The sequence below is a fragment of the Mesoplodon densirostris genome, chromosome 3 (assembly GCF_025265405.1).
Source record: "Mesoplodon densirostris isolate mMesDen1 chromosome 3, mMesDen1 primary haplotype, whole genome shotgun sequence".
Taxonomy (NCBI): Eukaryota; Metazoa; Chordata; class Mammalia; order Artiodactyla; family Ziphiidae; genus Mesoplodon; species Mesoplodon densirostris.
In genome coordinates, this window is record NC_082663.1 from 133,345,035 (window position 1) to 133,371,652 (window position 26,618).

Consider the following 26,618-nt stretch of genomic DNA (forward strand, 5'->3'; position numbering starts at 1 on the left):
GTGGGTTCTCACTCTGGTTCTAGCACTTTCTGTGTGTCTCTGGACAAGTCACCTGGCCCTTGGAGACCTTGGTTTCTTCATCTTTAAGAGAAAATCGTTCTTCTTTTCTTGGTTCTGAGAAAGATCTTGGAAATAATCTAGTTCCAATGGTGATGTAAATTTGTTTCTTACAGTTGGAAAATGAAGTTTCTTAGAAATGCCTCATGGCTGAGTAATATTCCATTGTATATATATACAATGGAATATTACTCAGCCATAAAAAGAAACGGAACTGAGCTATTTGTAATGAGGTGGATAGACCTAGAGTCTGTCATACAGAGTGAAGTAAGTCAGAAAGAGAAAGACAAATACCGTATGCTAACACATATATATGGAATTTAAGAAAAAAAAAATGTCATGAAGAACCTAGGGGTAAAACAGGAATAAAGACACAGACCTACTTGAGAATGGACTTGAGGATATGGGGAGGGGGAAGGGTAAGCTGTGACAAAGCGAAAGAGAGGCATGGACATATATACAGTACCAAACTTAAGGTAGATAGATAGTGGGAAGCAGCCGCATAGCACAGGGAGATCAGCTCGGTGCTTTGTGACCGCCTGGAGGGGTGGGATAGGGAGGGTGGGAGGGAGAGAGAGTCGCAAGAGGGAAGGGATGTGGGAACAGATGTATATGTATGGCTGATTCACTTTGTTATAAAGAAGAAACTAATAAAAAAAATTTAAAAAAAATTTAAAAAAAGAAATGCCTCAGACATCATACTGAGAGTACTGGGGTGACCAAATCAGTGAGGTTTCAGCCCCCACAGGAGACATGAGTAGCCCTATTTTTGTCTGTTTTACATATTGGACTTGTGAATACAATTTCTTTTGAAAAACAGAAGGGAAAGGAAAGGAGAAGGGAGGGGAGGGGAGGGGAGGGGAGGGGAGGGGAGGGCAGGGCAGGGCAGGGCAGGACAGGGCAGGGAAGGAGAAAGAAGGAGGCAGGGAGGGAGGAAGCAGGCAAAGTGGAATGGAGAGGGGAAACAAGAAATCTGAAAAGTACCAATCTACACCAATTCCCAAATTTACTGACCCCTTTTCTGTCTTTGTGTGTAACGTTCTTTCAACTATATTCTGGAAAGTTCATGTCACAAATGAATAAGTGCTGACTGTATTTCCTTTTACAGTTGCTTCATGTCTATGAGCTCTTTAATCAGTAGGCAGTCCCTTACAGATACCAAGCTTCTAAAGCAAGCAGGGAGGCATGGCTTAGAACCTGGCTGCATGAATAGATTTGCACACACTCTCACTTTCTGGGGGCATAACTGCATAAATACCAAGGCCTCATAGACACGTGCTGGAGGCATCTTTACCACCTGTCTGGTTCGCATTTGGGTGTCAGCGAGGACCAATATTCCTAAGTGGCGATGGAAAAAAATCTTCCTAAGGAGCTTCCCTCAGGACTCATTTTGCCTGCTGTATAATTTGAGATAGTCTCATCGTTCACCATTATACTCTTGTTTTTCTTTAAATAAGAAGACAGTCAGGGGGGTTGCGTGGGAGAAGAGGTGTGAGACTGGATGCCTGGCCAGTACTGGCAAACACATGGTAAAGAGCGGAGAGAACCAAGAAGGGGAAGGGCTTGCTTAAAAATAACTCAGGCCAGTAGGTAAACAGTGGGAAGAAATGATTCTTCACTAGTCAGTATAATGGGCCATCCAAATGTGCATGTTTGGATGAAAAGACCCCTGGGCTTGTTTCTTCTCCTTTATTTCCTTCATGGCTGGGCATCTTACCCGCTAATGGCACCCTTGTGGACTGACCTCAGGCTGTGTTTTCACACTCCTCACCATTCCTCCTGAAGTCTCAAGTTAGTGACCCACAAACTGCATCCTCTACCAGGCGTGTTTCTGTGTAACCTGCACAGTTTGGCAATGACGGTCCAAAACTGAGTGGCAGCTGCCCTCTTGAGCTGATGCGTGTATTCCCCACTTGACCACAGCCCCCAGGTGATCAGCTTCATTCCTGTGTGACTCAGCTGCCCCTGAAAGGGTATGTGCGTTTGTGACTTCTGGCTAGAAGAGGATTTTCAAACTGTGTTTCCAGGACTCCTGAGGGTTCCACGAGGCTATCTTAGGAACTGACCTTGAGGTGAAGATGAGACCAAACAGGAAACCCAGCCGCCTTCCTTCCCATTTTTAATAAAACAACTCCACTCTATGCTTCTGTATTTTCACCAGTAAAATGGGAAACAACCCTAGTATTGTTGTGCGGTTTAAAAGAGATTGATACATATAGAACCCCTAACACAGTATCCAGCCAGCACACAGGAAGCACAACAAAAGAGAAGCTATTTTCAATTCTTTTATCGATTTTCTATATTGGACTTCTGCTAAACTTCACTAGAAGAAAGGGTGCCACTGCTCACACTGATTGAAAAGCCACTGGACCTCTCTCTTCTGGGGAAGTCCACGGACAAAGCAGAACGGTGGTGCAGCCCTGAGACCAGCAATACCTGTATTTCTGAGGGTCCCCCTCAGAGGGACTGGGAGGAAGGATTTTGGATTTCGGGGTCTGACAGGCAGAGGGAAGAGTCTACCTGCCAGAAAAAGGAGTTTTATCCACTTGAGATGGACTCTTGCTTACCAGGCCTAGCTCAGCCAATTCCAGCGCTCAGGGACCTGCATAGACCCCCCTAAGAGTCAGAATATGCATCACAACATTTTTTGGGAATATATACTAAAGAGAAAAGGTACATACTTCACCTCACTAGGGCCAGACAAAAACACAAGGATGCTAAGACAGTGATGAGCACCGGAGCCAAGCAGACAAGTGCAAACACCAGTGGAAGCTTTTGTTGTTGTTGTTTACATATTTCCTGATGAAGTCAACAAAGTTACATGAGCCTCTGATATGCATAGCACTAGACACCCTGGGGCTACAGTAGGAGGTATTTTTACGGGCTTTTTATACTCAAACATCTTCTCAAATAAGCTTCAATTAATTGTTCTTGCTATTGACTAACAGAATATAACATAAATCCTCACAAATTTAGAACTTGGGGGATTAAGTTCCACCTAAATTGCATGTATCTGCATGCATACACAAGAAGTTTTACCTTTTCTTAATCTCGTCAATATTTATATTAATGTCTATTAACCAAAAACCAACGAAATGTGGCCAGATGTGGTTGTCTGCAAGCAACGCAATAATCTGACCAGAGTAACATGAACAGTTAGAGAGTTCTCTTTCTTATAAGGAGAGTGGAGGCAGATGGTGGCTCATGGTTCAGTGAAATCGGGGTCTGCTGTGCTATGGTTGCCCCAGCCTTTTCTCATGTGCCCAAAATGCCGGCTCCCAGATGTCACGTCCATGTTCAAGCAGCAAGAGGGGGAAAAAGTACTGCAGCCAGTTGCATCTCTTTGGATCAGGAAACCAAAAGCTTAACAATATACTCCCCACCCCAAGCGGACATCTCCTTCTGTCTATCTCATTAGTCAGAACAGTGGTCCACAATCACTTCTAGTGACAAGGAAGGTGGAAATGGCAAAAATTAGGTTTTTTAGCCTCTAAAATGGAAGGGGTTGGAATGGATGTTGGTGAGTCAACCAGCAGCACTGGCCACAGCGCCCAGGTCCACGTTTTGTTCACCAGCACCATGAAGAGATAAAATAATATGTAAATAGCACCTTCAGTGATATATGCCAGTAAATGCTACTGATTTGCTTTCAAGATTCTTCTGTCCTCCCTTTAAAATGTTTCTATGAGAAACTGTTTTCGTGTAGCCTATTTTAACATTCAAAGTTAAAATTCAATTGAGCTATGATCACAAATTACAACTTTTTTCATTAGGTTGATGGTAAGATATTAAGAATGCCATCCATGAGTTGCCTTTGCAGGCCTGTGTCTTGTGCCCAAAGACCTATTTTTAATAGATACTTTAGATTCTTTTTTCAGGGAAAGGAACATTTTGAGAAGGGATATATTAAAGGAAGGGCAAAAATCATCCCAGGCAAAAGTTATCTTTAGTTCCCCCAACTTTCCTTTCTGTAGCTTTTGACCCTATTTGTGGCCAATGTCATTCATTTATTCAACAGATATTACTAATTGCCCGTGAGGTGCAGCACAGGGTGCTGGGTGCTGAGGATGTGAAGATATACTGATGATGGAGCATGGGGGGGGGGGGGGGAGTTTTTCCTTCAAGGTGATGGCGAGTACAGTGGGATAAGCCAGACATTACATAAACAATTGTGAATGTATAAATTGTGATGCACTGTGAATAAAATGAATCTGCCGTAGCACTAGATAATAAAGGAAGTGGAATTAAAGGGGACTGACTTAGGGTGTCCTAAGAACGTTCCTCCAAGGAGCAGATGGGTAAGAAGGAGCTAAGCTTACACAGAGCTGTATTATTAGAGAAGTAGGAAGAGGCCAGATCGCGCACCGTGGCCATAGTATAGATTTAAAGTTTTACTCTAAATGCAATGGGAAGGCACTGGAGAGTCTGAAGCGAGGGAAGGATTGATTTACATGCTGTAATACTACTCCAGGGAGCTATGAGGAAAATGAATTAAAGCAGAGAATAGTCAAGAGTGGAAACAGAGGGACCAAGCAATAGGTTCTCACGTCTGTCTAGGGGCAATTATAGTGATGGAAATTATGATGGGCATGGAGATGGATTCGTGGTCTACTCTGAAACTAGAATTGACAGCCCTTGCTGATAGACTGGATATTTGAAGGGGAGGCGAGGGAAAGGTCAATGGTGTCTCCAAGAGGTAGGGAGCATTTGGAAAACATGGCACCCCCATTTCAGAGACCTTTAGGTCTGGCTCCGATCGTGAGAATGATCTAGTTCATCCATCCCGTTACAGATGAGGAAACTGAGGCTCCAAAGGGGAAAGGGATTTTCTCTAAGGTCACCAAGGCAATGCCTCTGGCCTGTTGCCGCCCAGTCCAGTGCTGCCTACCCTGCAGTCTCATCCCAGGCTCCACTGCCTGCAAGTGAACTAAGAGTGAGCCTTTCAACTCTTTATTCCCATGGACCCTACCTCCCCTTTGGCTTCTACTTTGCTGGGACTGGATGACCTTAGTAAGGAAAAGGAGAGGGGTTTGGAAGGTCCTAGGGGAAGAGAGGAAAATGGGAAATTATGATTTCAGCTTTCAGAACTCTTGTATCTTCGAATGTGACAGAATGTGTGATCATTATTTCCACCTAGTAGAGATAATTACTCTCAGCGAGAAGAATTCTAAAGCGGGGGAGTGATAGAGCTTTGGACGTCTCTGGGAACCGTCTACCACAGTCCCTGCCCCAGTCAATGTGCTTGTGGAGGGCCCTGAGACTGATTCACCATGGGAACAGAGTAGCCAATGAACAGAGCTGATAAACAATGGCAGCCTGACCTTTGCATTCACACAGAAATTCCACAGCGACCAGTATTACAGTGCATGGAAGGGTGATGAGGAACCTCCCCCTTCCACCTCCTGTTCTCCCCGCTTCCCTCCCAGAGACAGGCATGGAAACCCCTTCCTCTTTCCCATATTGATGTAACTGGAGTGTTGCAGGGGAAAGAAGCGGGTAAACATTCAGGGAAGTTGACGGAAGCAGCCTGAATGTGTGAAATCGTTTATCTTTAGAAAGCATAATCCTCATTCAGTACACAGATTCATTGCTGCAAGGAACAGTGTCATAAGGATGTGTGCACAGCGATGATGCAAGAAATGTGTGTTAGATGCTTTGGGTCTTGGGACCAGGTATGAAGGTTTCTGCTGGGCCCCCTGCGTCAGAATCACCTGGGATACCTGTAAGAATGCAGATTTCCAGGCCCCACCCTAGGTCTGTGGAATTGGAAATTCTGCAACTGGAGACAGAAATACACACTTCACAAGGGCAGCTGGGCATTAAAGTCTGAAAGCCACTAAGCTAGGATGTTGTTCAGGAAACTCAGTTTAGAAGTGTAAGAAGTAAGGTCCATGGGGCAGCCTGAAGTCGTGCCAGTCAACCGCAGCGAACCCCGAGCCCAGGATCTGCCCGCTCGCTGCCCTGCGGTGTGTTACCTGCCAGGGGAGCGAGGCCCTGGGCATATGGTCACTGAAGGCAGAAGCCTTGCCGGGACCCTGCTGCCTCTGCAGGCCAGGCTACGAGGAGGAGTTCACAGAGGATTCACCGGAGTACATTCCCCTTGATGGCGTCCCCCTCGCCATCAACAGGTACCGCAGCTGTGACAGGGGTGACCTGTGCACGGACAGTGTGTCCCCCATCACTGGGGGACTCAGCTCCTTCCTTTTCAACTTTAACCATCTGCTACGTGATGGCGAGACCCAGAGCCAGGCTCTGATACTGAGCAGTTTTGCAGACCATGGTGAAGCACGGGAGTACAAGTTTCAGAGCCTGTGCAAGCCAGATGGAAATATTCAAAGGAAGGCAGTGACAGGAGGGTAAAAGCTTTGCTGGACGTGCAAATGAAAAGCATCATTTTCTGCCTCAGCCACCAGCAAGGGGGAAGTCAAACTGTTCTCTCTTTCTCTCTAGATTGCTGTGGAAGGCAGTTTAAAACTTAAGGAGAAGGGCTTCCCTGGTGGCGCAGTGGTTGAGAGTCCGCCTGCTGATGCAGGGGACGCGGGTTCGTGCCCCGGTCCGGGAAGATCCCACGTGCCGCGGAGCGACGTGGCCCGTGAGCCATGGCCGCTGAGCCTGCGTGTCCGGAGCCTGCGCGTCCGGAGCCTGTGCTCCGCAACGGGAGAGGTCACAGCAGTGAGAGGCCCGCGTACCACAAAAAAAAAAAAAAAAAAAAAAACTTAAGGAGAGAGTTTCTCTTCCCCTCCAAAATCACAATAAGCAAACATTCAGAAAGTGTTTCCCAGAGCCAAAAGGGACGTTCAGGACCATTTATTCTCTCCTTAAATGTTTATTAAGCACCTGTTATACGGCAGGCATGGTTCAGGATGCTATGGGAGACAACACCGAACAAAGCAGACAAAACCCCCTGCCCTCCTAGAGCTTACTTTCTAGGGAGAGAAGGCAGGCAATACACAGAATAAAATGTAGGCAACACCTCCATCCCAATTCGATAGGTGAAGCTTCTGGCTTACAGGGAGGGGAAGGGACTTAGCCAGGGTCACACAGATAACCAGCATAAGTTCAGTAACACAAAAACAGGGGTCAGCTAAGAGCTGTGCTGAACTGGGCATGCCTGTGTCAGCTAAAAAGGGGCTGCTCCCACTCAGCCCTGGACAGTCACTGCCAGGAGAACTCTGCAGATGAAACCAAAGCACACCTAGACTCAGCTTGTGGGTCATCAGCTGGGGACCCCTGGAAGAATGCTGGGGAGTATAAAACACCACTGTGTCTTTAATGCATTTAGGCACACTTGGAATATCATATTTATAGTTTTTTTTTTTTTTTTTGCGTTACGCGGGCCTCTCACTGTTGTGGCCTCTCCCGTTGCGGAGCACAGGCTCCGGACGCGCAGGCTCAGCGGCCATGGCTCACGGGCCCAGCTGCTCCGCGGCATGTGGGATCGTCCCGGACCGGAGCACGAACCCGTGTCCCCTGCATTGGCAGGCGGACTCTCAACCACTGCGCCACCAGGGAAGCCCATATTTATAGATTTTTTAAAAGGAATTCTCCTCTCCCCCTCAGCCCTCATTTTTGGTTCGAAGGATAAAAAACTGATTGCTATGTTCTTCTTTCCTTTCACATTTCTTGGAAAATTCAGGCCGTGAATAGGGCTGCACTAAAAGAAAGACAGTCCCCACAACTCTATATCCAGAAAGGCCTGTCTACATCTTCCTGGGATCTACATTTTCCTGGAGAGAACCCCCTCTTTCTTTTTTTTTTTTTTGCTGTGTTGGGTCTTCGTTGCGGCAAGAGGGGGCTACTCTTGGTTGCAGTGTGCAGGCTTCTCATTGCGGTGGCTTCTCTTGTTGCGGAGCATGGGCTCTAGGTGCAAAGGCTTCAGCAGTTGTGGCGCGCAGGCTCTAGAGTGCAGGCTCAGTAGTTGTGACACACGAGCTTAGTTGCTCCGCAGCATGTGAGATCTCTCCGGACCAGGGCTCGAACCCGTGTCCCCTGCATTGGCAGGCGGATTCTTAACCACTGTGCCACCAGGGAAGCCCCCCACCACCGTTTCTTTTTAAACTCTCTCTGGAAATATAGCATCTGAGATCCAGAGACCCAATTGTTCACCTGGAAAGAAGTACTGAGTTCTAAAAATGGAAAAATGAAAGCATAGTTAATTGAATTGATGGGGGATGTATGCTCAGAGTCCTATGGGGAGCCTGATGGTTCTGAATATGAGTTAAGTACCACCATCCAACTGTGGCAAATGAATACCTCTATGTCAGCCTGTGTTCAAGCAAGATCATAGGTGAATGAAGCCCAAGGTAGCTAGCAGAAAATCACGCGTTCCACTAACACAGAAACGACAGACCTACGTGATGACAGTCACCTTGTGTACCTGGTGGCTTAAGGAGAAAGGACCTTCAAATGAGGAGGCACAGTGGCTGCTGAGAGCAGAATGGAGCCCTTCCCAAGGGGGGAAAACAGGAGCAGCTGTGTTGCAGGCAGCGGGCCCACAGGGTTGGAGGGGGTGGTAAAAGATCTTAGAAAGAAGCTCAGTCTCAGTCTACTAGCCCACTGGGTGAGTCGCTTCCCCTCTCTGTCCCACTTTCCCCTCTTCAACATGGGCGCAAGATGGTGCCTGGTATGTCCCCAGCTCCCCTCTACGGCTAGTGTCCCTTTGATTCCCAGGTCCAGCCAAGGCTCTAGCCAAGCCAGATTGTGCTTCATTCTGTTTCCCCAGCCCCAGGCTGCCTTTATAGCCTGGTCCTTCCCTCTATTTGGAGCACCCTCTCCCATCTTTCCCCCTCAGTGACCCTCCCTTTTGCAAATACTGCCTTCCCACTGCTTCCCTCCCAAGTCCAATTACTCCCCGGAAGCTATGCTTTGCAGTAATGGTTACAGCTTGAACTGGGAATAGGCCTGCCTGCAGCTGAACCCTAGCTCTGCCACTTACTGGCTATGTAAGCGTGGGAAAATAACTTCTCTGCGCCACAGTTTCTTCTTCTGGAAAATGGAGATAATAAGAACACCCACTTCAAGGGGAGAGTCTGAGTATTAGATGGCATAGTGCGTGGAAAGCTCTTCCTTGGCTGATGCACAAATGGTAAATGCTCTCGACGTAGGTGTTGCTGTCACCACGGTCACCTGAATCTCTCCGAGGGCATCTTATATCTTCAGTCCTCAGCTACCGTTGCCCATTTCCGTTTCTTATCAGAACACATATTGGCCAACTTATCTCTGCCGCTCATCCAGAATCTGACACGGGGTGTTGTGTCTTCTAAGTACTCAGCACATGTTTGTTGAGTGAATACATGCACTTTCACAAATAGCCTTCTAAGGACCATGTCATATTTTGCACTTAATGGAGAGAAAGCAACCTAAGAGAGAGAATTTCTGGCTGTCACTAACTACCTGTGTAACATGGGGCAACTCAGTCCTGGTATTTCAATGAATGTGGAGGAAAAGCAGGAAGAATTGGAGGAAAGGAAGTTAAATAGACCAACCCAGAAAACAGAGTTCCCTGTCATCCTAGTGTTGCCAGTTACCCCACTTTTCGGGAACATTCTACTCTACTCTTTGCTGGGAAAACAGTAGTAATAACTGCTTAGTTTGTTGCACCTACTATGTATCAGGCACTCTCTTAAGTGTCATATGATGTTACCTCTAATCATCGTGACAACCTCTGCTCAGGGACATCAACATCATTTTATAGATGAGAAAACTGAGGCTGAGAGCAATTAATCCCCTTGTTCATGGTTACCCAGCAGAGCTGCGATTATAACCTATGTCTATTGGATTCAAAGACTCGTGATTTATCTTTGACACACCGCTGTCTTCCATGACCAAAAATCTTCTGAAGGTCCCTTAGGGCTCCCTGTGGATTGTTAGAATTCATGGAAGTAAAAAGCATCCTTTTTCTTCTGTAGGGTTCCCTAACTTTTTTTTAACAGACCTTTTTTTGCTTTGGGTTTTCTTCCATTAATATTCCTTACAGTATCTTTGTCCCTAAAAGCCATCTCCTGGGGAAGAAGAGGTAAGCCCCTAGGAGTGCGCTCTGTGCCCAACCAGAGTGTGTGCAGCATGGCCAGCTGGGTGAGGGAGATGGTGAAACAGACAAGAGCAAAGATGCAACTGGTGCCACTTTGGAGACGCCAACCTCTTGGTTTCAGCTGGGAGGTGACTGTGGATATAGGGTAGATTCCACAGTCAGAGCTAAAAGCTGGAGGGCATATTTTTACCTGTAGTGCTTTAGACATAAATGAAGGAGGGGGAAGGGCAAAAAGGATTACAAATGGCCTTAAAATTATGGTCCATCTGGAGGCTACACATTTATCCTATAGAAATGATTGTGCAAATGTGGCAAGATGCATGTATAAGGATTCTCATTTCACCACTGTTTTAAAAAGTTACAAGTAGCCCACTAACCATCAGCTGAAAAATGTGATGGTTCATCATCCAGTGGAACACAATGCAGCTGTTTAGGTGGATGAACAAGGATGCCTGTGCTACTTCGTAAAGATCTTCAGAATTGCATAGCCTGGATAATAATGGGAATAATGGGTTCTCGGCCCACCAGTCCCAAATTATAGGCTCTTTTCACTGCACCCTGCTGCCTCTGGAACACAGGGAACTAGGGGAATGTGTCGCTGAGGACTAAACTCTGTGGTATGTAGAGGTGAAGCTAGATTTTTTTCTGAGAAAGGAAATATTAGTGTGGGTTGTAGTGAAAAGAGACCTCTGGGAAGCATTGGACTGTGGCTTGAAAGATAAGATTTTCTACAAAAGCAAGAGAAATGAAGAGGGAAATCTCTGGTGAGGGAATCACTGTGAGCAAAGGCACTGAAGCAGGCATATGCAGAGCCAGGGGACCTGTCAATCAAGGTCATCCCTAGGAACTCATTAGCCAAGGGTTTGGAGCTCACAAGGTTTAATGATACATTCAATACCATGACTTTGGGGGCCCTAGAACCTGCTGTATAGGCATTAGAGTGTCACCCAAGAAACACAGAATCTAAAATGGGCAATGTTGGGCCAGTTCTTCGGTTGCTGCCAGGAAGTAACTCCCTGCTCCCCGTGGAGCACCTTTATTGATTGGTGTTAAGGCTTGGTCCACCATGGATGGAACCGTGTCAGCCAGGGTCTAATTTCTGGAATTCAGAGGATTCTGGCACTCAGGAAGTCCCTGCCACTGCTGTTGCCAGGTTATTTATCTCCTGAGCAGCAGACAGAAGGGGCTGTCAGGCAGAAAGGTGCTTCCCTTCTGTGGAAGTCTGGCTGGGCACTCACGTGGTATTCATCTCCCCTTTCATGACCTGTTCTCTGTGTAGGTCCCCACTCTGAGAATGGGGAGAGAGAATGAAGAGGCAGTTTATCTTGCTTTGTTTCTGGTTACTGTAGGTATGTATTTCTATAGACCCAAGAGAGGATTAATCAATCAAACATTTTAATTGAGTACCATTTAGGATATAAACCTTGCCTTCGGTACAGTGCTAAGCATTATGACAGGTGTGAAAAAGTAAGAAACCTGAGTACAGACCTCTGACTTGGCAAAAACCAAGATATACAAGGGAAGAAATGTAGACAGTAAAGCAGAATGTGCATTTGAATAATTCCCAAGGGCAGGATTTATAGACAATAGGTAGAAAAGAAAGATCACTGAGGACTAAAATGGTCTGGGTTAGCTTGGAAGAAAAGGAGCAACTTGGGCTGGTCCCGAGAGATAAAGGTAGACTTATAGAAGGAGCCTCAGGTACGGCGATGGTGGCGGGAGAGCCCAAGCAAAGCTGAGGAGATGACTGTGTCTTGAGACCAAGCATCCCATCAATCACACAGACCGGGGTTTGGACTGTAGTCCACCAGTTACTAGCTATTAAGACTTGAGCCAGTAACTTAACTGCCAAGCCTGTTTCCTCAACTTTAAAAAAAGAGGCCATTGGGCTTCCCTGGTGGCGCAGTGGTTGAGAGTCTGCCTGCCGATGCAGGGGACACGGGTTCGTGCCCCAGTCCGGGAAGATCCCATTTGCCGCAAAGCGGCTGGGCCCGTGAGCCATGGCCACTGAGCCTGCACGTCCGGAGCCTGTGCTCCGCAGCGGGAGAGGCCACAGCAGTGAGAGGCCCGTGTACCGCAAAAAAAAAAAAAAAAAAAAGAGGCTATTAATATCAATATCATAGGATTCTCATAAGAACACATGAGCAAACAGAGGCTAAAGCATGTTGAGTAGTGCCTAGCTTTATTTTTGAACTACAACAGGGGTTCAAAAAAATCTTAATTTTCTTTCCCTTCTTTTGTGTTCTCACTTTACTTCCTTTCTGCTTTGTCCCTGGCCTCCTACCAATCATTTATTCTCTGCTAAGAGCTTTCAGAGACTCACTGACATGCCTCTCTTTATCTGGCTGTGCTCCTGGTCCAGCACTGGCCAGAGGGAAGTCTAGATGCTGTTCCCATGAGAAGGGGGAAGGCTGCCAGGTGCAGTGTTATGACTCAAGGATACTGGCATCATCATTCACCAGGGTTATTCCATACCTCAAGCCTGGCCAGGAACTGGATCTGAACTCCTGCCTGCTTCCCTGGCAAAACTCATCATCTGGGCAATGACTCTTCCTGCCAAACCACACTGTCCACCAGTCCCCTCCTGATCTCCTGGGCGCCTGGTTTTGTTTCTTAGTGGTCAGATTATGATGGTTTCCTCTGTATCGCAGAGTGACACACACTGGTTTTGCAGGACTTGTAAATACACAAGGCTTTTTCAAGAGAGTAATCAAGAACATGAGCTCTGGAGTTAGACCTGGGCATAATTCTACTTCTTAACACTAATTTGCTGTGTGACCCTGGGTAACTAGTTTTGCAACTCAGAGCCTCTGTTACTGCATAACAAGCCACCCTGAACCTGTGGCATAGAACAACAGCCTTTTTATTATGTTCACAGATTCCCTGGGTCAGGAAACTTGGAAAGGGGCACAGTGGGATGGCTTGTCCCTGCTTAAAGATGTCTGGGACCTCAGATGGAAAAACTAAAAGGCTGTGGATGACTTGACAGCTGGGGCATGGAATCATCTGAAGGCTCACTTACTCACAACGCTGGCAGTGGAGGCTGTCATCCTGAACACCTATACGTGCCCTCTCCACACTCTGCTTGGGCTTCCTCATGGCGTGATGGCCAGGTTCCAAGAACAAGGGACCAAAAGGAAGCAGGCAGAAGCTGCAGCACCTTTCATGACTTACCCTGAGAAGTCAGATGGTGTGACTTCTGCCAGAGTCACCAGCCCAGTCATCTCAAAAGGGAAGGAACATATAGTCTACCTTTCAGTAGGACAACTGTCAAAAATCACATTGTAAGAAGAACGCATGGAGTGGGAGAGGTTGTGGTGGCGGAATTTGGAAAAAAACCATCAGCCACACCTTATATATAAAGTGAAGCTAATACTTTTTGGAATTAAAGATTAAAGAAGATAAGGAATTTAAAATACTTAGCATGGTGCCTGAATGTAATAAGTGCTCAGTAAAAGACATGTAGTCATTCACATTCATATTCTCTCTCCCTCCCTCTCTCCCTCTCTCTCTCTCTCCCCCCCCCACCACAAGTAGAGATACATACACATATGTATGGCACTTCTGGACAGTGCTTATTAACATGCAGTCTGTGCTTATTAATAGTTTGTGTCTATAAGAGATGCTAGTAATGATTTACGTTAATGAACATAGATTAGATTCCAAATGGATCTACAGAATAGAGCCTTAAAAGTCAGGTCGTTTCTTGTTTAATTACCTCATTTTTATACTTCAGGAAACCCACGTTGAGAGAGTTCACACAGTGGGTTAAATTAACACTGAGCTTTTTATAATCTAGACTTGGAAGAAGCATTTTTGTTGAAAAGAACTCAAGTGACCCTTAACAAACAATGAGCAATTTTTCAAAAGACTGAGTTTTAGATTTCAACAACTTTCAGGATCTGTAAGGCCTTGAATTTCATCATCATCCCTGGAGGTACATGAAAAGGGACAGAAGGTGCACAAAAGCTTGATGTGTTCTCATTTTGCAGATCTGCACACTGAAGTGAGCCAGGTCACTCACGGTCTTTGCGTTTTCAAGACTACACAGATTGTTCCTGCTCCCCAAAGCCAAGGGTTCCCACATTTAGGCAGTATTTGTTCGGTGAATCAGCAAGCAAAACAATCAGAATTAGCAAAATTGAGTTGCTGTGCCTTTGCATCTCTGCACTAAGAAGTACTAAGGACAAAGGGAACAGAACGGAAGGCGCATGGCTTGTTTCTTCTCACCAAGGCTATGCAGGGATCTTGGCTGGACTCAGAAGACATAACTGTGCCAAGTGACCTTGGGCAAGTGACTTAACTCCTCAGACCTCAGATTTCACAGACTGAACGATCTGGCGCTCTACAATGGAAAGCATTTACTGGGCCCCTGTGATCCGTTCTCTCCTTAGTATGGTGGAGAATACACAGAAATAAGAAATGCCAGGTCTTGGCTTACATGATGTTCACAGTCTAGTTGGAGAGGTAAGACTACCACACAAGCAGCAATGAACTTACAGAGCTCGGGTGTATCTCGAGTGCTGAGTGCCATCCACGGGTGACCCAAAAGGGGGAGATGGATGTTGGTAGAAGGTCAGTCTTCATCTATCCACATGGCTGGAGGGAGAAAGGGCAAGCACATCATTAAACCAGAAGTCAGTCTATCAGGCTTCCCCACAAAGCCAATGCTCTTACACTTCACCGTAGCTTCTACATCACAACTCAAAGAGGGAAAAAGAATTTTCCTACTTATATAGAGAAGACTCACAGTTTATTTTTTTTAACTTCAATGTCCTTGTTACTCAATGGACGTTTCCCTCTTCAATTTAATATAACATGATGAGCAAAGCAAGGTTTTGATTAGAATCTGGTTTTACCCATATCTTCCCCCTTTGAAGCACAACTGATTTTATTTTTTTAAATTTTGTTGAAGTATAACACACAAATCAGTGCACCAATCACAACTATACCACTCAATTAATTTTCATAAAGTGAAAACACCTGTGTAATCAGAACTCAAAGTAAGAAACTGAATACCAGAGCCTCAGGCACCTCCTCCTGCTCGCTTCTCCACACAAGACTGACCACTTAGTCAGTCTTCACTTCTGATGTCATAGATTAATTTCACTAACTGAGCTGTCTTTGAATCTCAAAGCAGAATTATACACTGTGTACTCTTTTGTGTCTGGCTGTTTTTGCTCAATATTATGTCGTGAGGTGCATCTACGCTATCACATAGAACTGTAGTCCGTTCATTCTCATTGTTAGGTAATATTTCATTTTGTGGATTTATCCCAGTTTATTTATCCATAAATAAATCCAGAAGTGTGACTGTCTTTGCAGATAAACATTCTGGTTGCTCCCAGGGTGAGGCCATTATAGATAATGCTGCTATAAATACTGTAAAAGTCTTTTGATGAGCACACTTGAATTTCTGTTGGGTGTATACCTAGGAAAGGAATTCCTAGGCTACATTATTTATCATTTCCTGTCATAGATTCTGCCAGGCTATTTTCTGAAAACAAATTTACACTCTCTTCAATAATATATATGAGTTCCAGTTGCTCGCCATCTTCCTTTTTTATTTTAGCAAGCGGGTATATTGCAATATACACAGGTTTACACAGTTATAAACAGACACTGCCATTTTAATTGGCGTTCACCTGATGACTAGTACCTTTTTCATGTTTATGAGCCACTTGTACAGCCTCTTTTATTAAGTATCTTTGTGAATTTCTTGCTCATTTTTCTGTTGTGTTTTTCTTATTGTTGAGCAAGCATTATTTATATATCTTTGATACATATCCTTCTTCAGATGTCTATTATATCAATATTTTCTGTTCTGTGACTTGTCTTTTCACTCTCTTGACAGTGTTGGATGAGGAAGAGAAATACATAATTTTAATGTGGTCCACTTAGCAAGGTTTTTCCTTTACAGCTAGCATTCCTTGTACCTTGTATAAGAAGTCTTTGCCTACCTCAAAGTCATGAAGATATTCTTCTATGATTTCTGCTGAAATGTTACCTTTCACATTTATCTATGTGTCCTATAGATATGTTCAAGGTCAATTTTTTTTGCACATGGGTATCCTACTGAATTAGCATGATTTATTGAGAAGTCCATCCTTTTCCCCACCACATACCCCTTTCTCATAAATCACCCAATGCACATAGGTCTGCTTCTGGACTCTTTATTCTCTTCTGTTGATATACTTGTCTATTCTTGCCCCTATACCACACTATCTTAATTAGTAGAGGTTTATAATATACTGATAACTAGTAACCGGATGTCTGGAGAAGCCTGCTCAGGGTGCTGAAACAGAGGTTGGATGATTCCACTGGAGGCGTTGAATGTGGTATAGAAGAGAAACTTTTATGAGACCATATCTGCAGTCTTTTTCTAACCATGAGATGCTATGATTCTGTTGAAGCACCAGTGCTTGGGAGTTTTCTCAAAGCTCTAGAACAAATCAATAGCTGAGACTCTGTCAGTGATTTTCTAGACAGTGTTTCAAAACACCTGAAAGTGACAATTAAAACTCAGGACAATCACGAGTAGAAAAGGTATCCTTTTGCATCCAAACATGGAGCATGTAAAACTCTAGAGACTACCAGAGAAAAGGATTAATCCTCTTTCAAGTAAATTAATGCATTTCAGATGAGATAGAAGGTAATGAGGAACAGATACGAATTTGTCATGCACTCAGCACATGGTTGCTTTTATTAACCCTTAGTCTCGAGTCAATGTGTGAAGAAAGCAGGGCCTTGCATTGGCACACCATAGAGAGATTAAAAAGTTTAAAAAATGTGGATTTTTTCAGGTATTATGTTTTGTACTAGCTTGAGTCTAAGGGTATTATTAAGTAACGGATATGTTGGGCAGTTAAACTAGGAGTATTGACCTAGCTGTGAATCACCCAGCTCTCCATACATGATTAAAATACAAATAAGTCACAAAAAGAGTGAACTCATCCATAGCCTTGAACCACAGCACAAAAACTGTCCTGTGCAAAATTTGGTTCCATTTCATCGCGTGTATTTTCCACCCCTGTTTATGTCAACCATTGTGAAACACTGTGGCTTTGAAAAGGCTAAACAACGTTTGGTTTCTGTTGCAGCAAAACAATACCCCCAACACTCAATAAACCAAACCTGTACTGGCAAAAATCGAACCATTCCATCATTTGCTGAAACATCTAAAATCCTCAAATTGGTCTGAGTGCTTCTGTAAGCAATTTAATCCATCAGTGTTAGCAAAAGTATGTGTTAGTCACCCATAGTGGACTCAAGACAGGGCTAGGTGAGTGAGAGATTCTCAAGGAGAATCACACGTGGTGTCTACATACACACACACACACACACACACACACACACACACACACCACTTCTTACTTAATTCAGTGAAAAAAATACATACTCTTTAAATAACTGAACATTCAACAAAGTGGCGTTCTCTCTCTCATCCGTGTCCCTCCAGCATCATAGTCATCTATATGCTATTGTTAGTTGTTTTTTTCAATGCCTGTCTCCTAGACTGTTGCTTCTTGAAATTCTTCTGTGCATAAAAATTATCCAGGGATATTGTTAAAATGAGGTTTAAATTCAGAAGGTCTGGGGTGGGACCTAAGACTTTGCATTTCTAACTCTCTGCCACATGAAGCCAATGCTGCTGGTCCAAGTACTGCATTTTGAGTAACAAAGCTCTAGGCGGACTCTGAGCTCCGTAAGAGTCAGGACCTTGTAAGGACCTCGTTGTCTTGCCCACCACTGTAACTCCAGCACCTACCATGGAGCCTTGATGAATAATGTTAAGTGAGAGAAGAAGTAAATGAATACATGTTTAAATAAATAGTACTTATGATTTGCATTTATCAATACATTTTTATATGCATACACATGAGAAAAGTTTCTTAGTACAGGCATAAATACAAAGCTAGGAAACATCACAGTCCGATGAAGAAAGCCTGATGCAAGGGTATAGGAAGTAAAGTAGATACAAGAATAGTATTAAATTATAAAGAGTTTTGAAAACCAGGCAAAGGACTGGATATTATGTGAGAAATAAAGACTAGATCAGAAAATGTATAAATAGGAGAGTTATGGGCTGAAAGTTTTCCTCTGAAATGCTTAATTTAATAGCAATGGACAACCTGGGCAGAAAAGGAGCAGGCAGCATACTGTTGCATTAATCCAAAGAGAAGATTAAAAGGCCCCAGACTAGCTTCCAGGCAGTCAGAAAGGAGGAGGAACTGATGAATACTGTCCATATTTCAATGGTATAATCAGTTCTCTTCCTTTATGTCAGATGGCAATTGCTCTGACTCAGCCAAGTCAGCAGAGCACCGTGACTAGCTATATTCATATGAAGGTTTAGCACTCAGGTAACTAGCACATAGGGCTCTGTCAGTCATGAGGTCAGATGTGCCCAGAAACAAGGTCCAAGTGACAAGGTCTCCTTGCTTCCCAGCTCTCTCCCTAGAGTTTGCTCTGCACACTTCAAATATAGCCCTTTGGGCTTCCCCGGTGGCGCAGTGGTTGAGAGTCCGCCTGCCGATGCAGGGGACACGGGTTCGTGCCCCGGTCCGGGAAGATCCCACATGCCGCGGAGCGGCTGGGCCCGTGAGCCATGGCCGCTGAGGCTGCACGTCCGGAGCCTGTGCTCTGCAACGGGAGAGGCCACAACAGTGAGAGGCCCACGTACCGCAAAAAAAAAATATATAGCCCTTTAACCATCTTGACCAGACTCTAGTAATTCTTCCCCATCACTTTAGGATAAAGCCTAAGCCTATGAATGTGGCCTTCAAAGCCCTTTAAAATCTGGCCCCTCCTTTCCTATCCCTGTCTGTATCTATATTTGTATCTCTGTGTGTATGTGTCTGTCCCTCTTCCTCCCTCTCTCCCTCTTTCTCTCTCCCCCCCCTCCCCTCCCCCCTATATTCTGGCCTCTCTTATGTTCTGTTCCATTCCAAACTCCTGAACCCTGTTTGAATTTTCACCTTGCTGTCCCTTTGTCTGGAGAGTGCACCCCACGCCTTCTCAGGCTAGTGGACTCATTCTCCACAACCCAGCTCAAATATCACTTTCTCAGGAAAGTCTCTCCTGATCTCCTCCACTCCACTTGCTAGGACAAACCGTAGTTCTTACCTCAGAACTCGCATGTATTTTTCACATATTTCTGTTAATTCTCAGGACATTATCTGTGATTCTACAATTCTTCTCTTTTCCTCAACTAGAATGTAAGCTCCCTAAGAGCAGAGCCCAATTTTCACTCGTCTCTATATCTCTATTTCCAGCAGAGGGACTTGGTGCATGGCGGTCATTCTGTAATGTTCTATGTCTGTATATGGCACTCATGAAAGTCCAGCAGTGTCGTTAAGGTCCCCGATAAGAAAACACAAACATATGCAGGAGTGCCTTGATTGTGGCATGCCACACAGAGTGTGAGTAATCTAAAGCAGAAGCCAAAGGAATCCACACCACAGGACTCAAGTCAGTAGACCCTGTAGATAGTTACAGACACCAAGACCATGGAGAGCTCCCAGCAAGTGGGCCTAACTTGGCCCTGTAATCTGAATTTGCCATGATCACTGTTGTACTTTTGTCAGACCAATGAAACTTAGCAGAGCAGTATTTGCAAGCCACTGACGTAAACCATGTGAATTACTGTAGAAATTATATATCTTATTGTGTAGAAATTATATATCTTATCGTGTTCCCTAGACTGGCTACTGCCACTTCATTACAGGATAAGGAGCAGACAACCATTTATTCATATGACACCGAATTAATCATTTTCTGTAAGTGTCAATTAAAATTAAGTGATAATACAAATACACTTTACTCTGAGATAGAGCCATTCCTAGAATGAACAATCAAGTTGGGCTATTTAAATTCTGATCTCACTGCATCATGAGAGTATGGCATTTAAATCAATCTACTCTGATAAAGGCCTCCATCATCTCTGTTGTACCAATCTCAGTTTTCATGGGTTTTAGTGTCTCAACTCAGACAATACCTATATTAAGGGATCCATCAGAATCTGAAAAGGTGGACATTTTTCAGCATTTCTGTTTGCCAGATCACCTCTCTCAAGGGAAATAAAGTGAATGAAGGAGACTTGAGTTACTTTTAACGGCTCAAGAAGAGTTAGTTCTCCTTAGCAAATGAAATATTTTTTTAAAAAAAACCTGATGATCCCATGATTACCTCAGTCTCCTTCACACTACCACAGTGCTTGGTCATTACGCCGCTTGGTTCACCCTCCCCAGGGAACAAGTGGAGTTAAATTAGATGCATTTCCCTATAATTTTGTTGGTATTTTTTTAACAGTTGAATGAGAGAAGAAAAACAGTTGCCATTTAAGTCTTTTTTCCAACCATTAAGATCTTCCTTATCTTTGGTATTTTATATAAATTGGCCCCAGATTTTCTTCCTAGTCCCATCCTAAGTTTGAAAAAATAAATAGGCAAAGATTCTCTAGTAATGAATATCATTAGCCCTCAATGATGTATGTAACAAAGTGCTAGATAGTTGCAGGGAAGAACAATATTTATTCAATATTCAACAAATGTTTACTGAGGGCTCACTAAGTGCCTACAGAAGAATTGAGGGGCATGGTTCTCCTTTAGAAAAGAGATAGGAGGAAAAGGGAGACCTTGCATTTATTGAAAATTTACCATGAGGTATACTGTGTTCTAGAATTTACATGTTATCTCATTTAATGAACTTTCAATTTAGCTAAGGAAGAATGAGGAAGGATGATGATGATAATAGTAATAATGATAACATTTAATACCATGCACATGGCACTGTTAAGCACAGTAAAGCATGGCACTGTGCTTTTGCATGCATTATCTATTTAAATTCTTAATAATGCTATGTTAATCTGTAACAACCCTATACCTAGGAGGTAGGTATAAGTACCCCTGCTTTAGAAACGAACGACTGAGATTCAAAAAGGTGAGGGAGCTTTCTTAGGTCACAAAGCTAATAAAGTAGGGGTAGGGAGCCCAGATTTTAAGTCAGGTCAGACTAACTCCAAAGTGTGACTTCTTAACTGTCCACTATATTGTCTCCTTTGTAAGTCACTTAGAAATACCAAGATCTGCCATATTCTGACCTGAACTCCATAGAAAGGCATCTTTTGTACCATTTAAGCTGACCTGTTTACTATTTCCACTCCTATCTGTGCCCTTTTCTGCTCCTTATTGGTGGTCACTCTTTGAATTCTTGTTCTTCATGGTGGAGGAAGGGCCTGAACTTGGCATTGAAGAATGAATAGGATGTCAGTGGTGGGGGAAGGAAAAGTTGGCTCAAGTGAGGAGCATGCCAAGCTCACCGTTCTAAAGAAGGAATAAATATGGCGTGTGTGACCTAAAAGTGAAGCCAATGGAGATAATTTCTGGGATCGTGGGGTGGCGTGGAGAGAAGGTGAAGGGCCCAATCTGTTCTGGCTCCTGCCTGTGTCTCCAGCCTCAATTCAGAGCACTTCTCTCTCTCTCCCTCCCTCTCTGTTACAGCCCTACCAGCCTCCCTTTGGTTCCTGAAATGTACCATGCATTGCCTTGTTAGGTCAGGACATTTGCTTTGTAGGTCTACCTGCATGTTTCCCTTCCCTGTCCCACTTTCTCTGAGGTTCACAGTAGGGATTAAGTAACATTACATTGTTATACGCTAAGTGACCTTCACCCATGCTGGAATGTAAGCTTCACAACTCCTGTGTATGTAACTTCCTATCTACCAGCAGATGTCTGGCATCCAGCCCAGTGTCCAGCTAAAAGCACATGCTCAGATAGTATTTGTTGAATGAGGGGTTTCCCTCACCAAGGATTTCTCTAAGAACAGAGATTGCCCTAGTGTTTCACCTTAGTAATTGTGTAACTACCAAACTACGAAAGGAGGGAGGGAGGGAGGGAGACGGAGAGAGAAAGAGAGAAAGAGAGAGAGAGAGAGAGAGAGAGAGAGAGAGAGAGAGAGAGAGAGAAAGAAAGAAAGAAAGAAAGAAAGAAAGAAAGGGGGGAGGGGGGAGGGAGGGAGGGAGGGAGGAAGGAAATTGCTAAGGTAAGGTAGTATCTACCTTCATAGTTGTATCTGCTTCCACAGTCTCAACCAGGGTGGACATGTTATCCCTATCTGTAGTGCAGGACAGGCTCAGTCTGCAACCCCAATCAGTCCACAGTGTTGTTATTTAAATGTACTGTTCCAGACCCTATGTTATGCATAAGGGAGGGATACAGTGCTAGTGAGGCACAGTCCTGCCCCCAAGGAATTCACAGTCTAGTGACCAAGCCACGGCAATGCAGTGTGATGTGCACTATGCCAGAGAAGAGCAGGATATTACGGGAGCACAGAGCAGTGACCTAAACCCAGATTAAAGGATAGGCCATGGAAGGCTTCCTAGAGGAAGCTAAATTTAGGCTAGGACTGGAAGAATGAGTAGATACTACTCAAGGAAAAGTCAGGAAAAGCGTGTTTCAGGCAGGAAGGACAGCACATGCCTTGTAAGCTATTGTCAGGAACCTGGGTCTTTTTTAATTTTTTGTGATAAGAACACTTAACACGAGATCTACCCTCTTAACAAATTTTTGAGTGTACAATACGTTATTGTTGACTGTAGGTACAGTGTTCCATAGTAACTCTCTAGAGCTTACACATCTCACTTAACTGGAACTTTATGCCAGTTGATTAGTAACTCTCATTTCCCCCTCCTCCCAGCCCCTGGCAACCACCACTGGGAATGTTAGAACAGGAAAGTGATTTGATCTGATTTACATTTTTTTAAATTTATTTATTTATTTTTGGCTGCGGTGGGTCTTCGTTGCTGCGCGTGGGCTTTCTCCAGTTGCAGCGAGAGGGGGCTACTCTTTGTTATGGTGCGCGGGCTCTGGGTGCACGGGCTTCAGCAGTTGTGGTGTGTGGGCTCAGTAGTTGTGGCTCGCAGGCTCTAGAGTGCAGGGTCAGTAGTTGTGTTGCACGGGCTTAGCTGCTCCATGGCATGTGGGATCTTCCCGGACCAGGGCTTGAACTCGAGTCCCCTGCACTGGCAGGCGGATTCTTAACCACTGAGCCACCAGGGAAGCCCTGATTTACATTTTTCAAGGATCTCTCTCTAACTCGCTGGTTCTCGGTCAGGGATGATTTTGCCCCCAAGGAGACATTTGGCAAGGTCTGGAGACATTTTTGGTGGGCAAAACTGGGAGAGGGGGCCACTGGAATCTAACGTTGCCAGTCTAAACACCCTGCAATGGACAGGACATCCTCCCACCACAAATAATTAGCTGACCCCAAAATATCAATAGTTTGGGGGTTGAGAAACAAACCCTGCAAGCTGTTGTATGAAGAATATAATATTATAATATTACAGATTTAAAGAAGGGAAACCAGATAGGAGGATATTGTATTCGTTAAGGTAAGAAATGTTGGTTTGGAGTAGGGTGATAGTCGTGGAATTGGTGAGAAGTGGTCTGACCCAGACTGTATTTTGAAGGTAGAACCAATGAGATTTCTGATGCATTGGAGACGGGGTGTGACAGATAGAGAGCAGTTAATGTTTCAAGTCTCAGTAACTGAAAGAACAGTGATGACATTTACTGACAGAGGGAACATCTGTGGAGGAACAGGTGTGGAATGGAGAGAAATCAAGGGTTCAATTTGGAACATGTTAGGTCTGAGATGTTTGTTAGACGTCTAAGAGGAATATAGAACAGGCTCATGAGCCTGGAGGTGAGGGAGAAGGTCCAGACTAGACTTCAACATTTTAGGAATCATGAACATGCAGTATGTAAAGCCATGAGACTGGATGAAGTTACCTTGGGGATGAGTCTAGACAGTGAAGAGGAGAGTTCCAAGCCCTGGACCCTCGAGCATTTAGAGGTCATGAAGAGCCATGAGAAGGGACCAAGAAGGAGCAGCCAATGAGAGAGGAGGAAAACCAAAAAAGTCTGGTGTCCTGGAAACCAAGTGAAGGGAGTATATGTCAAAGAGGATGGCATAAACACCTATGTCAAAGGTTGCCACGAGATCAAATAAGGAGGGAATAGGAAATTGGACCCTGGGCTGTGGCAAAACTTATGAGCTAATGGAACTCACTGTGTTTAGGAAAGTGGAACAGGCCTATAATGTAAAGGTTATTTGTTTAATTCTTTCTGCAAAAAGTCTGACCTCAAACTTCTGTGTCTTCTAATTAGAAATGCATTTGTATATGCTGGTATGTTATGCCCCTCTGCAGTCGTTTCCATGAGAGAAGAAGCAGTAAGCAAAGTGAAACCTTTGATTAAAATTTATATAGACTGAAGTTGGACAGAGAATCTGGGCAGAGGCAAGAGCCTTGTGCATATCATCGAGATGTGATTAATCCATATGATAGTGATTTATGGTTCCAGTTTATCAAGAAGACAGACTCAGCCTCTAGCCTTGTATATGACCTCTGGGGTTTGGGGATGGCTGAACCCAGAACTCATTTTAATGACATCTCCCAGGATTCAAAGAAGCTTCATTTTTCTCTGGTGCTTTAACTTTGAGAGAGAGTCTCATCTTGATCATCTTTAATGGTGTAAAGTACAATTCCCTAGAGTAAGATCTGATCACACCTTTTGTGTTCTCTTAATTTTCCACCCCCTTCACATCTCTGAATAAGAATTGCCCTGAGAAAACAGAATGGACCCTCTAATCCTACATCAATCAAACTCCATCTCTCACCCCCGCCCTTCCTCAGTTATTTGCAGAAAATATTCAACTAGGCAAGAACAAGGTACATACATAGCCCCTTGACCAGGTTTTGAACTAAGATAATAATCTTAGGGGTAGGCTTTTGGGTTAGGCTTGAGCAAGCATTGGAGATTATTAGAAAATGGTCTTCTCTCTGGCTTTATCAGTAAAATATATAAGACACCAAATTAAGGTCCAGGGTGTACTGGGTTGGGTTGGAAACCTGTGAAGCTTAGAGTAGGTCAATCTTCAACTGGACGGTAGGGGTGGTGACATATGGCAAACACACAACATATGATCTTAATCATAATAACAATTACTACCACTTTTTAACCAGTATCTCCAAGCATTATCTCATTTAATCTTTATAATAACCCTTCGAGTTAGCAATTTTAACTATTCCATTTTTACAGATAAAAATGTAAGGCTCAAAAAGATTACAGAAATTGGCCAAGATCACACAATTAATAAATGGCAAAGCTGGAGGTCAAACCCCAGTCTGGTTGCAAAACCCATTGGGTCAATTACTGTGTTATCCTTCCAAAGCAATACAGTAGAAAGAACCCTCAGCTTGAGGCCAGGGATTTGCCTTCTAAACCTAGATTCAACATTAATTTGGAGGGTGACTTTGAGAAAAGTCATTTAATCTCTCTGAGCCTCAGCCTGGTTTTCCTCACCGGTAAAATAATCAGAACCACATTGATGATCCCCAAGGCATCTTCTAGCACTTCTATCTCTGATTCTAACTCATGATATCAAAACTTTCTGTCCTCTCATGTGTAAGGAATGTTTTGATTTTCGAAGCACAGTCATCTGCTATTGTATTTGATCTTTACAACCACCATGAGGCAGGCAAGCATTATCCCCTCTCTTATGTTTTATGTACAGATGGGGAAACAGACTGGAAATGAAGTAGGTACCTTTTCCATGGTTCTCACATCTGCTCCCCAGTCAACTGCTCTAATATACCAAGTATCTCTCCCCCTTCGTTAGCTAAGGCATTTTTCTCCCCACTGGGTTCCACCCCAGTTCTCTTTCCCAGGAAGATTTTCAATACTAAATGTTAACTGCTAAGAGGCTAAAAGAAAATACACAGAGGTCCCCATCCCCACCAGGGTACAGGGGCTGAGAGACAGGAAGAGTAGTGAGGGCCAGTTCCAGATTTCCAGGAATACTGCCTGAGTAACAGGGACTCCGGCTGAGCACCCATCCAGACAGGATGAGAAGGAGGAAACGGTGGACATTTCTAAAGGTAGGGAAATGTAAAGACGTAGATGTCATTGTCCAGGGTGGTGTGGTAGCTGGTTCTACAGCAGCAATTGCAGGAAAGATCCTACTGGAATATTTGCTCTTCCTAATACCCCCCGTGTCAGAGTACATTTCCATTCTCTGCTGAGGTGCTCCAACCAGAATCCTGGGAGGTAAGGGTAGGGAGACAGGATAGCCTAGGGCTTAAGGGTAAACTGTGGACCCAGACTAGCTGTGTGTTGATGAGAAGACACCTAACCTCGCCAAGCTTCAGTTTCCACATGCGTATAATGGACCTAAATCTTCCTTCAGGGCATGTAATGAGGAATAAATATAGACATCTTATAGAATGCCTGGCACAAAATAAGTCACTCAAAAAATGGAGCCCTCAGAAAACTAGTGAGCCCTCTCCTTCACCCTCTAGGTCCAGTCAATCTTCCAGGAGAAATGCTACCTCCTAAATCTACTTAAATCTACTCACTGTTTCTCCACCCTTGTTACTACCACATGGTCCAAGTACTCATCAACCCTGATCTGGCTCCTGCAATACTGCTTTCTCATCTCCGTGCCTCCATGCTTGTGGCCACATGACTCC

At 44.3% G+C, this 26,618-nt stretch overlaps 1 protein-coding gene across 4 annotated transcripts in view; it reads left to right on the plus strand.

Moving 5' to 3' along the window:
* GRIA1 (glutamate ionotropic receptor AMPA type subunit 1) overlaps positions 1–26,618 on the plus strand; it is a 318,241-nt gene that overhangs the window by 222,383 nt on the left and 69,240 nt on the right. The window lies entirely within an intron of this gene.